The sequence below is a fragment of the Calonectris borealis genome, chromosome 5 (assembly GCF_964195595.1).
Source record: "Calonectris borealis chromosome 5, bCalBor7.hap1.2, whole genome shotgun sequence".
Taxonomy (NCBI): Eukaryota; Metazoa; Chordata; class Aves; order Procellariiformes; family Procellariidae; genus Calonectris; species Calonectris borealis.
In genome coordinates this window covers 15,862,610-15,877,839 of record NC_134316.1, presented here as the reverse complement: position 1 = coordinate 15,877,839, position 15,230 = coordinate 15,862,610, and positions in this window count along the sequence as shown.

Here is a 15,230-nt window from a genome sequence, read left to right as displayed (position 1 = left end):
CCAAAACTATTCATGAACCATAGGCGTGTTTGTCAAGAACGTCCCCTTTTATAAAATTTTTCCTCTTAAGTACAGATGTATGCAGGAAATCATGTTGTGGATTGTTTTCAGGAGAGCAGTGGGAAAACACGGTCTGATTCTTCAATGGTTGCTCCCCTGTTGCTCCCTGACTAAAGTCATAGGAGGAGGAATGTCTTTTATGGTTAAGACACTGGTGTGGGTCTTTGGGGACCTGATATTGGAATAATAATGTTTCATTCCTTCTACCCTTTGCCCTTCTTGTCAGATTTCAGTGTAAGCTCTTTACGATTATCTCCTACGGTTTTGTTGCCTGGTTCAATGGGGCCTGGTCTCTAGGAGGGCTTTTGGGCTGCAGACAGCAACACCAGGGCACATACCGGCAATAACAAAATCAGGGAAAGAAAATAAAGACTAGAGCTTCCCAAGCACCTTTGATCAGTGGTAATGGGTTTCCTGCTCTTGAACAAAGGTGATCAGGTGCAAACCTTTTCTTTGGCAGGCAGAAGATGAATGTCTCCCCTGACCTCAGGTACCACCATCCGCCCGGTGCCACCTCCCCACCCGCAACGCTCCTCGATTTGGGTGCTCTTTTCACTCAGCATTGCGCAGCCACAACACATGTGCTGCTGCACAGCAAAGCCATGTGGCAAATATATAAAAGTATGTACGTTTCTGAATGCTGGAAGAGAGCCCTAATTTTGTTGGCAGGGAAGCTGACTCTCCTTCTTTCCTCGGAGTGGGGCCCGCAGCATTCCTCGGTCCCACAGACATAAACCCTCCTTGGATTTCTCCCGGCGTGGCGGCGGGCTGCCAGCCTGCGCGTTCGCCCTCGGCAGCCGCTCCGGGAGGGGCAACGCCTCTGCCTCGATGCTCGGGGAGGCTGAGCTCCCGGCTCCGGGCTCGTCAAACTGCCTCCGACGCGGCGTAGGTCAAACTGGGGACCCTCTTCTGGTTCCCGGTTTAATCTTAGCTCGCGAGCAAAAGGTTTCATACCAGGAAGGAGGCAAAGCAAAGGGAGATTGCCAGACCCAAATGTTCCATAGCTGCGAAGATGGTTTCTAAATACTGAGCTTTAAAAATAATTTGGTTTGCGTGGGGAGGGGTGAGAAGGGGGAGATCTTTCTATTTGCCTGCTGGGATTTGGAGTCTATAGTTTCCTGGGGACACATTTCCAAGTTTTTATCATCAACTATAGGGGCTAGAAAACACACTCTCATGTTAAATGAAAGCTGAAATTCCCCCTAGTCCTACACGCTGAAGATCTGGAGATTTAACCCTGACTAAATCGCAACCAAATCTTTAGAATCGGCCCGTGCAAGATGTCTCTTACCAAAGAAAGAAAAATCCATACAAAAAAGTTGTTAAGCAGTCCTGGGCAAGTGCAATTGTTAAGGGAGCAGGCACTCAGATACAACCAGGAAGGAGGAGAGGCATTTTCTGTGATGTGAAGGAAGTTCATGTAGCCAAAGGTGAGGAGATGGGGTCACCATGGTTTATTGCCAAGACCATCTTATGACTCCAGTGGCGTATTGATTTGTGGATCTCTGCAAAGCATACAGACCAGGTCAGAGATGTCCCTACAATTCTTTTTAATCCCTTGAAGCTATGGATTTTTTCTTCTCTTGCCTACTTTTTTCTCCATCTCCCTTTCACTTTCAGCGGGTTTCAGGGCAGGAGGGGTTAGTGTTATTATTTTAAATATTCTCCTCCTTTTGTTTTACATAGGGTTCAATTTTTAAATCATTCATGAGTTTGCCTACAATGATAGAATGCTTTTTGATTTGCTTCCAAAAAGAAGTGTGTGTTAAAAAAAAAAAAGAAACTGAAGTGCTCCAGTAATTTTAAATTGTTCTGCATAGTGCATGCCCAGAACTCCAATCCTTTCCAAATGCAATGTTTTACTTTTTTTTTTTTTTTTTTTTTTTTTTTTTAAGAGCACTTCATTTTGGAAGTGAATAGGGTGCTCTGGGCACGGGCACTGCAGACCAATTTAGATTTCCTAGATTGCTTCAATAATCTGAAGAGTACTCCAGTAATTTTTAACTATTCTCTGCCACATGCCTGCAAACCCATTCATTTTTTAACTGAAGTGACTATACTTAGGATAAACTCTGCTGTTCATTTGAAATTGTTCCATTCTGCATATCCATAGACTTCAATACAGAAACTTAATACAACATTTTGCTGTAAGAATGTGTTAACACTTCATGCCATGACATTATTGGTCAACATTTTTGATGCAGTGCTCCTTGTTGTCTGAGGCAGGGCCATGTCACCACTGCCAGTTTGCTGCAGGAGACATGCCATAATTAGGCAAGCCAATGTTTACGGTTTTGGTTTTTTCTCCCAGTGTTTCTCCTCTATTCGGGCTGAGATTCAATTTCTTTTATGGCTTTTTAGTCCACAGATCAAAATGCTTTTGCAGGTAGTTAAAACACCCATATTTTACTTTCAGTTTTGGTAGGGAGTGAAGTGCATCACTGAAGATCTCACAGAGCATCAATGGCAGAGGCAGGAAATAGTAAAACACAAGCAATTTTAATCCTTTTCCTCCTTCCTATTGCATACACTGCACTTGTGTCATATAGGGTACAGCACTTCCTGGTACTTATACTATTTTATCTAGACTGTTACTTGTTGCTGTTCTTCAGGGAGTAGTTATATTTCAAACACCACCCAGAAGAGAAAGCTCACGAGCTGTCCTGTGAGGATTGTCAGGCCTTAATTCCCTCCCCTGTCTTTACCTTGCATATAAAAAAAAGTTTTCTTAATTCATATTTCTATAAAAGGGTGTCTGCATTTCTAAGAAATATGAGCATCTTGTTCCAGGGAGGCTCTATGCTGCCTTAACTAATTAAAGCTTAACAGTAGGGTAGTGTCATGCTATACTTTGCAGTCCACCTGATGTTTTATTCAATCATGATCTAACATTAAAATTATTGGAAGATGGCACAGTTTGTATTGATCTGCTACTGGCATAACTTTTTGCTAAATGAGTGCCCATCTTTCACAAGAAGCAGTAAGGGGGCATGGAGGACACATGAACAGGCTCTGGATTACGGCCTCTGTGGCAGTCCTGTGCTGCTCCAGGGGAAACGGCTGCCCTAAGGCTGGTTTTGCAGTCTCTGTTCTTCTGGGAGAGGCTTTGGTGATGCTTTAGCAATTCAGTTGCTGAGACACTATAGCTAAGACCATGGGTTTTTTTTTTTTCTTACCATTTGGTTTTTTATAGAGGTGCAGAGCACTATGTATTTGTAGCCTTAAAGGCCAAATACTTGTGGTACTAATTAAGGACTTTTTGGGATTGCTATGGCAAGGACAAACCAAAACTGAAATGTCCTAAGTTTGTTTAAGCCTGTTTTGCCATTCACTTCAGCTGAATTTTGCAGTTCTCAACTGTTACTGAGAATTTTAATAAGGAAAATAGTCTATTAGAATATGAGTAATTGATGAACAGAGAAAAATATTGTAAACATAAAAATGCTGTTACCACTTAATAATTACTAATGCAGTCTGCATAGGAAACTCATGCTGTTTTCAGGAATCTTGCAGGCATAGGGTTAGTTCTTCTGTACTAGATACTTTCTTTTCTTGCCTTACAAGATTTCTTTCTAAATTTAATGTTTCAAGGAAAGAAGGAGCTCTAAGGGCAAAGGAGATGGAGAATCCAGAACTTGAACTTGTGTGGTATTAGGATTTCAGCCAACGATGGCTATTTCCTCTGCATGGCTGTCCCTGCCTTGTTGGGAAGACTATGCTGTTTGCAAGGTAGCACCTTTTGAATGAAGTGTTAACATGATCCTAGCTACTTACAAAACCTAAAGATTTCACAGCTGGAAGAGTGGTATCTTAATCAACTTCTGACTGGGTGATTACATTCTTCCTACTTATGTTCCCTGAAATTTCAGTTGGGTACAATCTTTTTCTTCACTTAGAGTCATCCTTTTTTATGCGTGAAGTGCTTGCTCTGTTTCACCTCTGATGGAGCTGATTTTCAGGAGTAGCTAAAGAACTTCCATTGTCTACACAGAGCTTTGTGCTCTTTTGGGAGGAAATTCTCTAATGTATATATATTAAACATATGTCGTTGCTGGTTTGCTATAATATTGAGGCATGGATAAGTGAGAGACAGAAGAATGATTTCACATAGTTCAATTAATTTTGAAAAAGAAATCAAGAACATTTTTCTTACTTTCTCTAATAATGCTTCTAAAGTTAGATTCTGGGTAACAGTTGCTCACTCAATTCCTCACATAAATGTTAAGATAACATTATTGTTAAATTATATTTATTACCCTTCTACTTTTAAGATCAAAGGCACAGTTTCAGAAAACAAAATACAATATTGTTCCCTTATGCTTAGCTTTGCAGAACTTAATTTTCCTTTAATTTACCTTTTTTTTTTTTAAACTAATGTAACTCCATGGACGTCAGTGAAGTATTTAACTCCAAAGTAAATGAAGCATTGTTATAGGCCAGAGTTTCCTTCAGAAATTTATATGTGAAGGCAGCATTTGCTATATAGTGATGTATTATCATTCATCCTTGCACCTGTCCAGTTAGCCATAGATCCATCCAAGCATAAGATATAGTGTAGGAGGATTCCATTCTGCAAGATTAAATCTTCAGTTAAATGAACCTAAAATGGCTTAGGGTGTGTCTGGCAAGCTATCCCATTGAGAATAAGTTAAAGAAAAAAGAGGGAGGAGGGAATAAGCACGTCTTCGTAAGGCTATGTCTACAACCTAGAGACAACTCTGTGTATTTCATACTGATTTCCTTGTACTTCCAAGTAGTTGGTGTATTTTTTAATCTAATATATAAAATAAGAATAACCTCAGTCTACTCAGTAGAACTACATGACTATAAATCTCAAATGCAAAATAAGAATCAGTCCTTCCTACTAGACCTTTTCATGTCCCCTGAAGTATGAGTAGATTCAAACTTATGAGGGGTCAGGTAGCAACCTCAATACAAAGAAACAAAGGACACAGTCTTCCAGTAACTCAAGACTATGCAGAAGGATCGAGGAACTACAGGAAATTAATCATCTTTAACACCCCAAATGATGCCTGCTTTTTAAATGTCTCTTCTTTTACCAAAATAGCACCTCCATATTTTTTTTTCCCCCATGCATGTTCTCTATCTGTAATTGTCTTTCTGCCAGTTACAGGATATTGGAACTAAATAAGAAAAACCTGCTGCTGGAGTCTGTGCAGACTTTGAGATGTTTTCCCTGGGGGAATGGTTTAAATGATACTGGTTCCAACATGGAGTTCTCCAGTGTCTCCATCCTTGGAGATATTCCAAACCTGACTGGACAAGATCCTGAGCAACCTGCTCTAGTTGACTCTGCTTTGACCATGGGATCAGACTGGACAATCTCCAGAGGTCCTTGTCAACCTCAACCATCCTGAGATTTGGTGACTGTCAGTGGTGAGAGTGACAAAACTAAATGGTAACATGGAAAGTCTTTCCCTGCTTTCATTTTGACAGGCTCTGTAACACTTTGTACCGAGGTTTCCCAACCAGCGAGTAGCCACAAGCAGATGTGCTGGGAGATATGAGGTGTCCATGTCTGAGTGACTCTAGACCGAAATGGTCCCATAAAGAGTAGGGGACTCATGAGGTGGGAAGGAGACAGAGTGGCCATAGAATAAGTGGCAGAGAGATAGGAAGCAAGAAGAGGGACACAAGGTAGAACTAAAAGCCCAGTTTGGGGCAAAGGACCTGGATGCAGGGAGGTGTCACACATCATTGCCAATTTTCTCAAGCAAGGCTTGACTACAGAAAATTTGGGAATCATTGGTCCATGATACACAGGCTTTGTTGGCTGAGCTGTACCAGAGGAAAAATATATATTGGCAAAAAGAGTCTTTTTTCTTCAACTACCTTTTTGAGTGACATAAGCCATGCCAGCAAAAGGATTCTTGCATCTATACAGAGGGTGTTGCTGGCGTATCTATATCAATTAAGGGTGTGATTTTTTTCATGCTTGTGACTGAAACAGCTTTGTCAACAACACTTTATAATTTAGACCTGGCTTGAGAGTTGTCCTGGCTCTCAAGCAATTGCAGAATGTTGGAGATTTTAGAATGAACTCCTTTATTGTTGGCAAAGAAATAAAAGGACACAAACGCAGCATAGTCATTTTGAATAGACTTTTTTTTTATTGTTATTCACAGCACATGCAGAATTTCTTTTTTGTTTGGAAAGGTGGTGACTGAAGAAGCAAAAATAGCACCCTCATAGCAGCTGTGCAGCTTCATGGCAGGGCATCCACTGAAATATATGCTTTCTTCATAATCAAAAGCCGAAAGGTTCCTGTTATGACCATATCCTAGCTAGAAAGGGCTTGTGATATAGCTAGACTGTCAGACACTTCCATTAGAGGCTAAGTTTACACTGGCACAAAAATCTGATAAACTGATACAACTTCCTGAACAAGATAAGTATAGGGCAAAAGTACTTTTTTGTAGATAAAATGGCATATACGTCAGGGGAGTTGCTGCCATAGCAGTGCTGGTTAGGAGAGGAAAGTGCGGTTTACTTGCTCTTTGTCTTTTTTTTTTGTTTGTTTTTCTTCTTCACAGTCTTAATCAACATAGCAATGCCAGCAAAACTCAACTGCCAGGCTGGTCTATTTCTCTGTGTAATTTATTCCACCCTGAAAAAAAACGGCTGTTTTTGTGCAAGTCTTGTCTTTTTTTTCTTACCAGAAATGCCAGTATTTGGTCAGAACAATACCTCTGACGTGGCCAAAGTGACCAAGTACAGTGACTGTTGAAGGGAGTGGTTCCCCCAGAAGACAATCCTAAAATCCTGCTGATACTGAGAAGAAACAACCTGTCTTCCTCCCTCCTTCTCATGCTAGCTCTGGAGCTTGTTTGATGCCCCAGTAAGCTACTTCAGCTCATTATACAAGCAGAAAATGAACGCAGCAAATAACAATGCACCATTTTCTGCCAGTTTAGTGAAATAAATTGGTTGGCATAGAGATCAGATGAACACCAGTGCCTCTGCAAAGCAAGAAGCAGCAGCGAACATCTGAGAGCAAGGGATATGAGTGGAAACATTCTTTTTTTGGTCAGCATTAGACTGATCTAACTGTCTTGCAAAGCTTCCTAATGCTGGCTTAAACCTGGGTCACAAAATGATAAACCAGTGCAAGAATGTCCATCCACACTGAAATGTGCATTTGTTTAGCTGATTCTGAATATCAGAGTTCTTAGGCTTGTCTGCACTTGAAAGTATTTCTCAGTGTGTCTTGACTGGCAGTCTCCCATCCCTCTGAAGAGATGCAGTTTATGAAAGTCACTTGCTGAGGCAGCTCAAACCCAGTTCCAGGAAAAGGACTTCCTTTTGATATCAGCATTACCAAGTCTGCCTTAGGCTCCTTGTTGCCACAGCCATTTTGATCAGAAAAGGCATTTTTTTCAGGCTCGTATTCAACAGAAATGATTATCATACTGGTAAAACAGCGAAATGGAGACCAAGTTAAAAGCAGTGTACTTAGCGTTCTTCTGTTCGATAAGAAAATAAGTGTTTCCTTGATCACACAGAAAGGAACTGTTGTCTTTAAGATGGTGTGCTTAGCATTTAGCAGCGGACCATACAGCAGTTTCTGTTAGAGCAGCAGTTGCAGAAAGTGACGCTTCTTTTCCATGCGAGGTATTTTCTTTCTGGAAAGCTATTAGTTTCATTTTTTTTCTGTAAACTGATAGACTGTCAACCTTGAGATCAGTGAATACTTAGGGATTTTTTTAATTGCATGCATTACTTCGCTGCTACCTTGTGTGTTATGTATGCAAATTCAACCCTGCTTAAATTTTAATTGGAGAAAGAAATGTGTTTGGCTAGAAGTCCAAATGGGGGTAAAAAAAAAATGAACAAAAACCAGTTTGGAGAGTGAATGTTGGAAGGTTGCTTTTTTTGTGAGTCACGGAAAGCTCTTTAGTTGGAAATATTCAGACAGCTGCCCCATGGCAGGGTAATATTTGTGAATGCTGAAAGTTGCACAGATATTAATACAAATCACTGCACATCTGCAAATATCTCCCTAAAAATACACAGTCCATTGCTTATTATTAGTTGCTATGTAATATTCATGCATCTAAAATCATCCAGCACAGGAGGAGAAATAACTCCCTGGGTTTGATCAATTTCTCTGTAACAGCAGTGACTAAATTTAGCGGATACTGTGCCTGTCATGGAGCAGAGGTTGGAGTATTTCTTACCTTTACCTGAGGGGCTCTTTTAACAGTATTTTGTGTGTCATAAATACTGTGTACTTAGCACCAGAATAGGAGTGACTAGTGAAAAGCTGAAGAAAACAACCCACAAGCTGAAATGGTTGGGTGAACTATTCAACAAATACCTATGACAAATAAAAGCAAAATCCATTTGCAAATTATTTGTTAATCAAAACGAGCTGAATCCTTAACTGGTATAATTTGTAGCTAACAGTTTGTGAAGCTCTAACGGGCAAACAAACACTTGAAAGAAATGAAATACCATGGCTGATTTTAATTAGATTTTTTTACTATTAATGCACCCAGAGATATTAATTTGCTTCTCATTATGAGTGAATTAACTGAAAAAATATCAGGCCGTGAAACAATAGATATATATATATTTTGTATTACAGACATGGGAACAGCCACAGTGAACAGGAACTGCTGTGTGTTGTCTAGATACTTCAAAACCTAAACCAGCCCCATTAGCTGTTGCAGCTGAGATGTATGGTTCCTGGGCACTCACAGCACCTCCCGAAGTCCCTCAGAGATATTTGTGACCACACTTCCCAAAGCCCTTTTTCTCTATCAGAGCTGGCAGATTGTCACTGAGTCATCTACCAGGGCAAAACCACCCACTACCCGTCCCTTCAGCCAGGTGCAGCCTCAACCAGCAGTTCCCAGTAGTCCTTGCCCAGTGGTTTTGCACGAGGGCATAGCGAGAAGTCTGCAGAGGCTAGCTGAAGATTATCAGTTTACTACACCTGTGTGGTTACTCTCATGGCTAGAAAGTTGGGTTCACAAGTTTGGGAAACACTAGATAGAGACTTATTTCTCAACCTTCCTGAAAGCTGAAGAGTGCTGTCACAACCACCCAGTGTGTGTATGTATTTAAATGCTTGTATTGGGAGTCCTAGGGGTATGCTAAAAGAGACAAGAATGCCTTTAATAATATCGGCTGTAGGTGCCATTTAAGTAAATATTTACATGGTTGTCTGGCAACTGAGATCTTTAGAAGTATAATTACCTCTTGGCTGTGAAAGCAGAACTTTTATTCAGGTTGGGATGTTAGGATCAGAACATCCTCTTTCAAGGTTTATTGAATAGTATGTGAATCACTATATTCCAGTTTTTAAGATTTGCCCTGAACCACTATTGAAGTAGAAACCAAAATGGAGTAAGGCTCATTGTAATTTATAAAAATTTTATTTTTCACAGTCTCTTCAGTTTCATTTAATCTGGGTTTGCCTGCTCGGTGTACACCCCCACTGTCTTTCTCAGATGTGGATGCAAACTGCAGATAAGAGTATGCACACTTTTTTTTCTTCTTATGGCTGCTGTGAAGTTACAGTCTCAAGATAAAGATGACAAGAAGTTCAAGACAAGATAAAGGACCCCAGTGTGATTGGACACTGAGAGGTGCACCAGTCTTCCTCCTTTTGCTTGGCACTTCTCTTTTTATTCTTTGATTAAAGTCTTTTTCCTTTACTTACATCCTCCATTAAGATGTCTCAGTGTCATTTAGGGTGTTAATTGAGAGGAGGTTTAAGCTCATCAAGGCGATTATAAGTGATAGTTAAAAATTTCTATATATGGCCTATGCTGGAATCAGCACAGTAGGATGCCATTTTTCTTTTATCTAACTGACATTGGTAATAATAGATGAAATTATTACTAAATCGCAGCTGCAGAGATGATATCATGATTTTTTTGTGTAATCTTTGATGAAAAATTAATTTTTGAGAGGGATAATTTAAAATGATTTAAATAGTATTATACTGAAGTCCTTACTGGTAATTAACACCAATCTTGTCAGAAGTGAATCCACTTTTGCAGCTGTTTCTAAAGATACCTACAGTATTTGTAACTTTTCTGGGAGTGAAATTATAGTGTTTGGACTTTATTTTTACTGCATAAGGACCATTAAGAGAAAAGGATGCTAATAGAGAAGGCTTTGTTCTCCAACGGGGCCAAATTCTATTTCGCATTTGCAGTGTTTCTCTATGTGTGCATTTAATTAGCTATGCTCAGCATGTAAGCAGAGTTTAGTATACGCAAAGTAGACTTTACATGGTATTTATATGTATGTGTTCGCATGCCAGTGTACACATAGATATGTATCTCTTTATGGGTTAGCTATATACATATACACAACTTTATTTGCGAGGGGTTTAATTGGTTGAACAGATGGCTGATCAGAAATGCTTCTTCATCTTCATCAGTGACTCGTCTTTCTTTCTTTGCATCGACTTTCATCACAGTGGCAAAAAAGTGCTCTAACGAGAAACAGCTGAAAATAGATTTTTCTTTGGTACTTTCATCATGCTTTAAATGACAGAAGTGGATTTTTTTGTCCTATATATAAAGACCTGCAGGAGAAGGTTAAAAAAGGAAATATAGTGAAATCTAAATAGAAAAATTTGAATGAGAATATGGGAGAGCCTCAGATTATTCCTCTTATCTTCATATTTTACTTTCTTCTTTTTTAAAGTACATGCTGATTTTTGACAAGATATATAGTCGTGGTTATTCACGCCAGCTACAGTACCTGCCAATCAGTTTTTCTTTTCCTCGAGTTTGGTGCAGAAAGGGGGAGGGAGGGACAGGAGTTGAAAGATGACACAATGGCTTAGAGGACTGTTACTTTAGGTATTCATTAAAACAGGAGTTACATGGCCAGCTTCTGCTGTTTCTGCAATTTTATTATATTCAAATCAAAGTCTGGCTTCTGTAGGCTTTATAAAGGAAACAATGTGCCTTATAAACAGAGTGCAGGGTTCATGTAGGAGTGGTTCACTTACAAGCAGATTCATGGCTTGAGTTTATGTATAGATATGCGAATAATCTATCGCATTTTTAATTTGAAAGAATAAGTTATCCAGTATTTTCTTTTGCCAGCATTGGAGTCTTTTGCAAACAGTTGCCTTTACTCTCTGCATTCCTGTGGATACATCACTGTTATTGTATCAACTTTGCAAATTGGTAAACTGAGGAATGCTTTGACTGAGGGAATTGAGAAAATCATGCAGCTGGCTGACAGTCAAAAGCAGAAGTAGAACTTGGGGATTCTGGTCTCCTCTCTCTTTTCTCCAACAGCAGACCAAATCCACTGGAAAAGTATGGTTTACAAAGGAAAAAATACTCTCTGCATTTTTAGATCTGTTTGAACTCAGAATGGAAGAAAGACCCCATGGTTTCAGTGTAATAACCTGACGTTTTTTTCCATGTAAAACCTAGTTTTCATAGGCTTTCTCCTCATAAACTGAGTCAAGAATCTGTCCTTGTGCTCAGTGCAGCTGTGGAAGGACCATGGTCCTTGACAAGTGTACGGGGCGCCCAGAGGAATATTTATACTGCAAGATGTGATGAAGCCTGGGGCTGCAAGCAGAAGCTTTTTCAGCAAAGAAGGAATAGCAATAGAGGAAGACTGAAGTTCTTCAGTACTGCTGGGATGGATCAATCCAATGCAGATACTTTAGAGATGAAAGGGAGAAATGCGTAAACAAGAAATTTCTGGAGGTTAGGGATGCGTAGAGAGCAGTAAGTATTTCACAAGCATGAGATACAGGAACAGGCAACTTCTAAATTCTATTATTAAAAGACTTTCCAAGAGAGAGAGAGACTGGGATTCACATATAAGTATACATGACCACCACCTGGCTCTTTAGTTTCAGTTCTTTGGACTGGGACAGTCTGGAGATAGAGAAGATATTATTAGGACTGTCACCTCACAGCTTTGGTGTAGCTGGTCATGTGCTTAAAACAGCAGCCAAAAGTTGTACCAGAATTTTCTTTTTCCCCCAGAATAATTACTGCAAGATGAGGAGAATGTATGTGTGCTGGAAGGAGAATGAAAAGATGCTGGGAATAAGAACAGCAGCTTCAGATTTTTTGAGCCTTTCTTTTCAGATTGTGACCCCTTGTTTGCAGGCTTTGAAACCCCGATAGAAAGGGTGTGGGTTTAGGAGAAGATAATCTTGGCTCGGGAGGTCCGGCAGATGGTGTTGGCAAATGGCACCGTGGGCTCCTGCAGCGTGGTGCAACACTCTGGAGGTGGCTAGGGGAGCAACGAGGTTGTGGGAAGCAGCTGGTGGCAAATACACTCAAGATGGCTCCAGTGAGCAACCACAAACAGCTTGGTAGGGTGGAGAAGGACCAGAGTATAGCTCAGAGTAAATGAACTGCGTTTATGTCCCACTTCAGGAGGATGTGTGAGAGGTGAAGGTCGGTAGCTGACAGAAAGGAGGGTAAAGCTCCTTTGCTGTCCTTTTCACCCTTACGCTCTGCGGGGTAAACGTTTCTTAATGCAGGCCTACGGTCTTAGAACCCGGAAAGGCTGCCATTAAAAAAATCTATCTCCATGACTGGAGGCACTCAGTTCCCTTTCATAATAGTGTAAATGCAAAGGCTTTCCACTGAGGACTGTGACACACCCTGATGAACCAAGGATAAGTGAGAGGTGGTCAGAGGACTGAGCTGCCTTCCTTCTCTTCCTCTCCCTCTCTCCTTCTCTCCCTCTTTCCCTCTCTCTCTTTTAAAGTTAAAGATAATGAAAATAATCCAGGAAATTAATACCAACCACTTCTTTCTCCAAAGAGATTAGTAGCTTGGAAAAAGTAGCAAGCAGTTCTTTCTAATCTACTGATGCTGATATGACTTCAGCTAGAGAGGTTTTTAGGTGGTACTTGGGGATAAAGTAATAGCATGAAACTAAAACAGGCAAGAAACATATACTTGTATTCTGATTTGTTCAAAGCACTAAGATAGGTAAGCAGCAGCGATCTGCGGCATTTACACATCAGGTAGCACCAGCTAGGAGCTAGAATATTATGGGCATGAGTTTATGCAAAACAGCTTCACACAGCTTTGCCAACACATCTCCATCCAGAGATGTAGTATAGCTGTAGTATTTTTCACAGCTGTGGACCTTTATCTGCAAAGTCTTACAAAACTGATTAACTTAGTTTTATATATATTGCAGAAAGATTTTCTACGACAGTGAAAACAAGCAACAAGAATGTCACTAGTCTCCCTCCTTCTCAAAGGCTCAGGATACCTCTGGATATTATTTACCTTGCCTCCCTATCTCATCATGATTGTCTTTTACTTCATAAGTGCATCATCTTAAGGGGTGGCTATGAAGTAAATGGCTATTAGGTATTCCGAAGGCCTCAGGCTCCTGGCTGCAGACATGGGGAAAGTAGACAAAAAGCACTCTTGGTTGGCTGAATAGGACATCCTCATTGCAGTCCTTGAACTAGGGTCCATGGCAAACATTCTATGTCGTTGCTTCCAAGATGGACCTGGGGACCTTATAAAATAAGACAGGATGCTCCTTCCTTGCCAATGTCTAAGCATGCTGCCTCCATACCTGTTCCAGGTGTTGATGTAAAGGAGCAAGGTGACTCTCTTGCACATCACGCATAACATGCTCGGTTAAACAGAATCGAATATGAATTTTCACATCTTTTGCTGTTGCACAACAGTGCCATAATTCTTCAGTCCATCCCTAATTAGAAAGAAGGACTATTGGTTAAAAAACTCTTTAAAACTGAACTTCTTGAGATCATATACATTAGGCAGTAGGTTTGAGGGGTTTTTTAAGAGTGATTTAAAGATAAACAAGGAAAAAGTGAATGTGAGCTTAGATTATATTTTTGGTACTTTATTAAATGTGTAAAGTCTTGACAGTTGTGGATTGTTTTTTTTTTCCTCTCTCTTTTCCTTCTTTTTTCCTGGTATATATTCAACTCCATTTACTATGATCTATGCCTGAAATGCTGGTGAAATGATGACATCATAACAGTCAAAAAGATAAAGGAAGGAATGAATCAAGGAAAGTAAAGGAGTTTTAATGATAATTCATGTTATTTTTTGTATTTTTCTTTTGTTAACACCACTGAGCTGTACTGCAGTATAATCTTTTGGAAAAGGTAAGTTTAAACCTTTTCAACCATGCCGATATATATTTTTAAATCACTAATCAGTTCAGTGATTAAAACACAGGAAAACCAAAACTGACATTTTAAAATATCTCAAAGGAAAAAAAACCCAAAACCTCACTCAAGTAACAAGAATAAAATAAACCTTTTGGCATTTTTCATTCATCCATCATGAAGTATGAGCTACCTAAAACTAACTCCTGGTAAATTATTTGTAGGTCACCTTTAAAGAAGCTCCTGAGATAGTAATGTGTCCCCTGAAATGAAAAGGTAAATAGATTTTCTATTCTTTGTATGAGGCGTGCTTATACTTTAAAAACATTTTTACATTGGATTTAAAGAATGATAAATATATTTCAGTGTTACATGATGTTCAGAGTTACTCACAGCATTTTCTAATGATCTTAACTACACACACACAGAAGTGCAAAAACAACCTTGAAAATGCTTTGGCAGACTTCACATGTTAATCACTGCAGAACGGTTTCAAATTAATGAACAGAATGCAATTGTTTCTATGTAAGTGCCTCACTCTGGGATGTAACTGAAATAGAAAGTTAGTGTAGTAGTTTGGAAGACAATAATTAATATTTACATTTATCAGCTGAAAAGCCCCAAAATGTTATAAAAAGGTAACTTTTACAAAGTAGGGTACTTGTTTCCCTGCTAATAGGCAGCACTTAGCCATCTAAAGTCAGTCTCTCTCTTTCTCTCCCCTTCCTTTCTTACCAGAACAATTGTGATGCTGACTGTAATGCCAAATTCATGTATGTTTTTCTTCTTGTTTTGCCATTAAGATGACTCATTTGCAGTTAGACTATATCGCTTCCTCCTTTTAAAATGTATTTTGTTATTTCACAGTTGTATTTTACTTTTTAACATACATTTACTTGATTTGTATATTTTTTTAACTCCAGACATAGTGCTAAAAGCCTTATTTATTCTAAGCTGTTTATGAAGAGAATTTAAATGCATCACAGGATAGGTAGATGTAGCCGAACACTCATCGCCAAATACACTCCAAAATATTGTT